At 40.7% G+C, this 7,836-nt stretch overlaps 1 pseudogene; it reads right to left on the reverse strand.

The window, feature by feature from the left end:
• Positions 1-2,304: 2,304 nt before the first annotated feature.
• LOC128777418 (DNA-directed RNA polymerases I, II, and III subunit RPABC5-like) lies at positions 2,305-5,245 on the reverse strand (annotated as a pseudogene).
• Positions 5,246-7,836: the final 2,591 nt, after the last annotated feature.

The raw sequence follows: 7,836 nt of genomic DNA on the forward strand, positions 1-7,836 counted from the left end.
GAGGGCAGAATAAAGAATGTGGGGTGGCAATGGGGCCGAAAATTTGAGCTTATTTCCCAGGGGTTGGTTCCCCTGCTATAGGCAAATTATCTGTTTATAATTGTGGCTTGGCATTGATAGAACCTTTAAAACAAACATTGCATGCTCACTTAGTAAGTCACTTTGGAAGTATTAGACATCTTCAGAGTCCTTGCACATACATTTTAAAGAAATAAAATCTGCAACCAGTCCTGTGGAAAGAGACAAATTGTGGGTAGGATGGAAGGCGAAGTAGAAGAAAGTGCATAGGAATTTGAGCAGTGGAGAACTCTGGTGTTAAAGTTCAGGGAGAGGGGTGCCTGGGTGGCTCAGTTGGTTAAGCGTGTGACTACAGCTTAGGTCATGGTCTCACGGCTGGTGAGTTTGAGCCCCGTGTTCGACTATTTGCTGTCAGTGCGGATCCTGCTTTGAATCTTCTGTCCCCCCCCCCCATCTACCCCTCCCCTGCTCATTCTCTCTCTCTCTCTCTCAATAATAAATAAACATTAAAGTTCAGTGAGAGAAGAAGTTACTAAGAATAAAAGTTTCAACTCTGTAAACCTTGCAGCCTCTATGCAGCTAAGAACTAGGGACAGAGATGCAGCCTGCTTACTTTGTGCGCCAAAGCTCTTTACAGTCGTGAAGTCTGACAGATACTGATTAGATTCTAAAAATGCAAACTCCTTTCTACATACTCACTGCTTTCCCTCAGTTTTAGACAAATTTGCTTGTTATTGATTTTACTTTTTCTTTGCAGTGGAAAATACCATCACTGTAAGAGGTGAAGGTGTCTATTTGAAGATGTGGGAAAGTTAATCATGAACTCTTCTGATTCCCTCTTATGTCGATCATCAAACACACTGCAATGTGGAAATCTGTGTCTGTGACATGCATTTGGCATACACTTAATCTAAGGTTAACATAACATATGTTCACATTTCCAAGTCTGGATCTGATGAACAGGAATACAATTTAAAATCATAAATTGATCAATGAGTTGTTTCTGGAAAAAAATGTTCTTTTTCCAGATCATTGATTTTTGATATTTGAAGTGCAAGGTACATACGGTACAATCTCATTTGCTTAATACCTTTTCCCACCTCTGTGAACCTGCAGACACATGTCACATATGTAAAGGTTTAGAAGGATGTATATGAGTTTTAACAGTGATCGTCCATGGAGGGTAGGTTTGGGGGTTTTCTGTTTCCTTATTTTTGCTCTTAAGTATTTCCTGAGTTTTCTGTAATAAGAAAAAACTTAAAAAAATTTTTTTTAATTTATTTTTGAGAGAGAGAGAGAGAGAGCGTGCACGCGTGCAAGCAGGACAGAGGCAGAGAGAGAGGGAGACACAGAATCTGAAGCAGGCTCCAGGCTCTGAACTGTCAGCACAGAGACTGACACAGGGCTCGAACTCATGAACCGTGAGATCATGACCTGAGCCAAAGTCAGACACTCAACCGACTGAGCCACTCAGGCACCCCAAGAAAAAAATTTGTTATTTCGAAACAAGAGGGGAGTTGTGGGTAGAACATACAAATCTGAGAATAGTTACAAACATTCAGAGAAAATGATGGTCACTCCAATAACCACATCGTTCTCTTTCCCTCTGGACATGCCCCTCATCAGTCCATTTCCAGTGGTCAGGGTCATCCACCATGCAAATTGGATGGTGGCACCTCCCTGCTTTGAGTCAATTCCCTCTAAACGGATGTCAGTGTCTCTGTTCGTCCTTACCATCCTATGTAAGTCAGTCACCTTTCAATTCCAAGTGACGGAAACCTCATTCAAAGTAGCTTAAGCAAAAATGAGGAATTTCTTTGTTCATGTAACCAAAGAGTCTGAGGTTGGCTTTAGGCAGCGCTAGACTAGGAGCTCAAAGATGGCATTCATGCTTTATCTTTCCTAGTCTTGGTTTTCTCATGTTAGTTTTGTTTCTAGACAGGTTCTGTCCATGTGGAGGCAATATGCCATCGGTAACTCCAGGCCCCCATGGTCCTTCAAACTCGGATCCTGAGGAAGGGAGAGGATTGAGGTTGGCTTGGGTTGGGTCATGTGCTCTTTCTTAGGGCAACTCCAGAAGAGAATGAGGAGTACAACAGAGGGAAATGGGTGTTTCCCAAAGGAAAGGATTCTAGGCAAACCATGACACCTTTATCTCTTCCCTCTCCAGACTCATCTGTCTCTCCCTCTCTCCTCTCTCTTGGTTCTTCAAGGACCTTTACTGATGGTTCCTTCCAGAGGAAGGACATACACATACCCACGTGGCTGTGGTCAGGCATTGCTCCCAGCTCTTCTACCTCAGTGGAATGAACTCCAGGCACAACCCTGACTGCCCGTGGTCAGCAGGTGGCGGGAGGCTCTAGCACGGTTACTTCTCCAGGGATGCAGAATTGAGCAGCTTCTCCATCAGTTCAGCGTGAGACAGCGTGCAGCACTCAGGCCCAGTGAGTCCAGGGCGCCCCCTCAGTGTCCGAGACCCGCAGCAACCCCAGCTAGGCCTCCTACTTGTTGCCCGCCATCTTGCCACAAGTGACGTAGCACATAGGTATAATCATGGCGGCAGCACGGCAGCAGACTGGTCCCATGGACTGCCTGACCAACAGTCACCACACTACGATTCTCTAGACTCATCTCTTTTCTAGCTGCACCCGAACTATTTTTGGTTCCAGGAATATGCCAGACATACTTCCTTGTCTTTTATTTTATGCGTCTCATTGCATTGGCTGCAAATAGCCTTCCTCAATTTTTTACCTACTGCCAACTCATCCTTCAAGCTTTTCCTGATCCTCACTATCTGGGCTGGGTACTCTACTATGTGATCCCATAAGCATGTAATTGATACTCTTGACATCAGACTACAGTCTGCTGCAAGTTCTTGTTTGCATAAATACTGTCCTTCCCTCACTAAACTAGCTCCTTGTGTTCAGTGATTGCTTAATGAATGGCCCACAAGTGTTTATTGAATGATTGAAAGATAACCTCAGTATGGATAAGATCATACCCTGCTTCCTCCATTTATAAAGTTCTTACAAAAAATCTTGAACTTTTGTTTAGGAGTTAAGGTATAATCTATTATTTTTTTTAGAAGATTTTTTTAAAGTAATTGCTACACCCATTGTGGAGGTCGAACCCACAGCCCAAGAGCAAGAGTTGTTTACTACCCCGGACTTCAAGCTGTATTACAAAGCTGTAATCATCAAGACAGTATGGTACTGGCATAAGAACAGACACACAGATCAATGGAACAGAACAGAGAACCCAGAGATGGACCCACAAACGTATGGCCAGCTAATCTTTGACAAAGCAGGAAAGAATATCCAGTGGAATAAAGACAGACTCTTCAGCAAGTGGTGCTGGGAAAACTGGACAACGACATGCAGAAGAATGAACCTGATCACTTTCTTACACCATACACAAAAATAAACTCAAAATGGATGAAAGACCTAAATGTAAGACAGGAAGCCCTCAAAATCCTTGAGGAGAAAGCAGGCAACAACCTCTTTGATCTTGGTTGCAGCAGCTTCTTACTCAACACGTCTCCAGGGGTAAGGGAAACAAAAGCAAAAATGAACTACTGGGACCTCATCAAAATAAAAAGTTTCTGCACAGCGAAGGAAACAATCAGCAAAACTAAAAGGCAACTGACAGAATGGGAGAAGATATTTGCAAACAAAATATCAGATTAGTATCCAAAATCTATAAAGAATTTAGGGTTAGGGTTAGGATTAGGGTTAGTATCCAAAATCTATAAAGAACTTATCAAACCCAATACCCAAAAAACAAATAATCCAGTGAAGAAATGGGCAAAAGACAATAACAGACATTTCTCCAAAGAAGACATCCAGATGGCCAACCAACACATGAAAAAATGCTCTACATCACTCATCATCAGGGAAATACAAATCAAAACCACACTGAAATAACACCTCACACCTGTCAGAATGGCTAGCATTAACAACTCAGGCAATAACAGATGTTGGTGAGGATGCGGAGAAAAAGGATCTCTTTTGCATTGTTGGTGGGAATGCAAACTGGTGCAGCCACTCTAGAAAACAGTATGGAAGTTCCTCAAAAAATTAAAAACAGAACTATCCTATGACCCAGCAATTGTAGTACTAGGTATTTATCCAAGGGATACAGGTATGCTGTTTCGAAGGGACACAGGCACCCCAGTGTTTATAGCAGCACTATCAACAATAGCTGAAGTATGGAAAGAGCCCAAATGTCCATCGATGGATGAATGGAAAAAGAAGATGTGGTGTATATATATATATATACAATGGAGTATTACTAGGCAATCAAAAAGAATGAAATCTTGCCATTCGCAACTATGTGAATGGAACTAGAGGGTATTATGCTAAGCGAAATTAGAGAAAGACAAATATCATATGACTTCACTCAGACGAGGACTTTAAGATACAAAACAGATGAACATAAGGGAAGGGAAGCAAAAATAATAAAAAACAGGGAGGGGGACAAAAACATAAGAGACTCTTAAATATGGAGAAGAAACAGGGTTACTGGAGGGGTTGTGGGAGGGGGGATGAGCTAAATGGGTAAGGGGCATAAAGGAATCTACTCCTGAAATCATTGCTGCACTATGTGCTAACTAACTTGGATGTAAATTAGAAAAATAAGTTAAATAAAAAATTTAAAAAAAAGACAACAGAAAGAAAAAAAAGAGTTGTACACTACCAGCTGAGCCTGCCAGATGCCCCAAGATATAATGTATTATAAATAAAACCTCACACAACACATGTAATTTGCTATATATGTGTTAATGAAGTAGACATGTGAATAATATGAAAATAAAATATCAAATCATGCTAAATTAAGTATCATTGGCCTTTGAATACCATGTTATAGTACTATTTGAAATATTGCCACCAATATCTGGTTAGCTAGGTCAGGGTTTCTTAACCCAGAGTCTGCAGACCTCTAAGAGATTTGAGGGTAGAATTCAGATGATACGTGAACTTGGATGTGAATAAAAATTATTTCCTCTAAACTTTAAGCGGAATTTAGTATTTCTTTTTATTATAAATGCAACAATCCAGAGCTGTATCAGGCAGTAGCTGTGAGTTTGTCAACAATAGAAATCAGGTATTTTCATACCACAACTGTTGTAGAGATATCATACTGTTTATGCTACTTTGATATCACAGCAGTTGTTAAACTTCCTGCTAGATGTGGTTATTAAATGAACACATAAATTACTGTATTATACATTTACATTATTTTGATAACTTGTACTTCAATATAATTTTTTTACTTAAAAAAATTATTTTTAATTTTTTTTTTTTTTTTTTTTTTTAGAGAGAGTACATGTGAGCAGGGGAAAGGGTAGAGAGAGAGAGAATCCCAAGCAAGCTCCATGCTCAGCTTGGAGCCTGACAACACGACTCTGGGATCATGACCCAAGCTGAAATCAAGAGTCAGAAGCTCAACCAACTGAGCCATCCAGGTGTGCCTAATTGGTTTTCTTTGTAATCCCATGCATTTCATTTTCTGCACTTAAAAACATTATTCTGAAAAAGAATCCATGGCACAAAAACGTTGAATTGATGGTGGCATTCATTTGAAATGCGACCAAAGTGTGGTGATCTAATTCCAGAGAAACTTAGCCCTCCTGCCTTTTGCACCACCAGGCAAAGGATAGAGATTATAGGCCTTTTGGACAATCCTAAAAACTATAAATCTAAGAAAGGATGTCCTTTCTCAGCCTGAAAATTTATTTGAATGGAAAAGCCATGTGAGTTATTTAAGTTTCAGAGGATCTCTGGGGTAGGTTGGAAAAGTGGAGTAAATGCATTTGGATCTACTCATAAACTCACAGCTAAACGCTGCAGACTTTGGCTTAAGACTTGTCCAAGAAGACAAATTCATTTCTTTGTGTAGTATCTGCATAGATATCTACTAGAATAGGATTTTAGTTACTAAAACTGTTAGGACATGTTCTGCAAGGTTGTGAGATCCTTTCTAATAACTGGCGACAAGGACCTCTCAGAGGTAGTAAACTCATTGGAATATTTGTCCTCTAGGAATTTCTCTTTGGTTGATTTGTCTTGGTTCCAAGGACGGGAAGCAGATGGTCCTTAAATTAAGATACTTTGAGGAGATACTGCACAAAGGTTTGGGAGCAGGGAACCACAACAGGAAGCACAGTAACTTGAGCAACTCCGGATTAGTGGCAGCAGAGCTGATATTACCTCTTGGGCAGAAGGAAAAGCACAGGGAGTGGCAAATCCAAGGAAATTAGTGAAGGGAAGCTTGGAAAAGATGGTGACAGAGCCAAAAGAATAGGTATTCTGACCATCAGTCTATCTCTGACCAGGGCACTCCTCGGCCAAACCCACCCAGAGGCCAGGAGGCAAAGGAGCTCATTGCTGTGGTCCATTCATCAGCTTCATGGGGAAGAGGGTGGAGTAGAGATGGAGGGGATAGAGATATCCAGCACATAGGACAAATCCCTACCATAGCACATATCACAGTATTTGATGGTCTAAGGGGGGAGGGCTGTAATATTTAATCTGTAATTTTTTTTAAGTTTATTTTGAGACACACACAAAGAGAGGAGAGAGAGCGAGCGAGACAGAGCAAGCAGGGGTAGAGAGAGGGAGAATCCCAAACAGGCTCCATGCTGAAAGCACAGAGCCTGAATTGGGGCTTGATCTCACGAACTGTGAGACCATCGAAATCAAGAGTTGGATGGTTAACCACTGAGCCAGCCAGGTGCCCCTATTTTTGTAATTTTTAATTCATGGCTGTGCCTAATAAAATTCTGGCACACAGTAAGTACTCAATGTTACTGAATGATTAAACAGAGAATTGCCATGCCACTGAAACAGAGTAAAAGCAAACTATCGACTACCAATAATTAGGAACTAAGTATTTACTTTCAGACAGTGGACATTTAAAATGTTATGGAGGGGTGCCTGGCTGACTCAGTCAGTGGGGCAGAGTTGATCTCAGGGTTGTGAGTTGGAGCCCCATGCTGGGTGTAGAGATTACTTAAAAATATTTTCTAAAATGTTACGGAAATATGGGAGCATGATGATCTATTCTGTAGCTCAGGCAAATGGATGTCATAGCTTTATAACATAGTAAGTACAATTGAGCATCCTCATTCATGGATTCCGTGTTTGCCTACTCTTTAAAACTTCCCTGGTGCTCTCATGGTCACCCCTAGAGTGAAAATTTTGACTTGCTCAATGCATATGTTCCTACTTGGGGTTGAGCAAGGTGTTTCACCTCCCATACTGTAGATGAATATCCTTTGCTCCAGTTAGTGCCATTTTTTTTGCATTTTTGTGCTTTCATTGGTGATTTCCCTGTTTAAAATGCCCCCCAGATGTAGTGCTGAAGTGCTAATTTTTCCTAATAGGTGCAAGAAGGCTGTGATATGCCTCATGCAGAAAATAACATGTTAGGTGAGCTTCAGTGAAGCATGAAGTTACAGGGCTGTTGACCATGACTTCAATGTTAGTAAATCAATGTTAGTAAATCAACAAAACACAGACACCTGAAACAAGCTTCTGTATTGACTAGTTGATAAAAATGTGACCAGAGGCTTGCAGAACAATAGGCCTGTATTTTCCCTAGGAGCAATGGTTCAGTATTCTGTATTAGTCCTGTATTAGTGGTGACTATAGAATCTAACTGCCATGAAGAACAACAATCAACTGTACTTGCAGTTTTCCAGTTCCTAATAAAGATTCAAAAAAGAATATTCAAGTTACAAAAGACATTTTTCTATAGTTGGCAGCTAATTGGTACTTATAATGTAAAGCCAAAGAGGGGAGAAACATTAAAACCCAT

The sequence above is a fragment of the Panthera pardus genome, unplaced genomic scaffold (assembly GCF_024362965.1).
Source record: "Panthera pardus isolate Hobbes unplaced genomic scaffold, ASM2436296v1 HiC_scaffold_16, whole genome shotgun sequence".
Classification (NCBI taxonomy): Eukaryota; Metazoa; Chordata; class Mammalia; order Carnivora; family Felidae; genus Panthera; species Panthera pardus.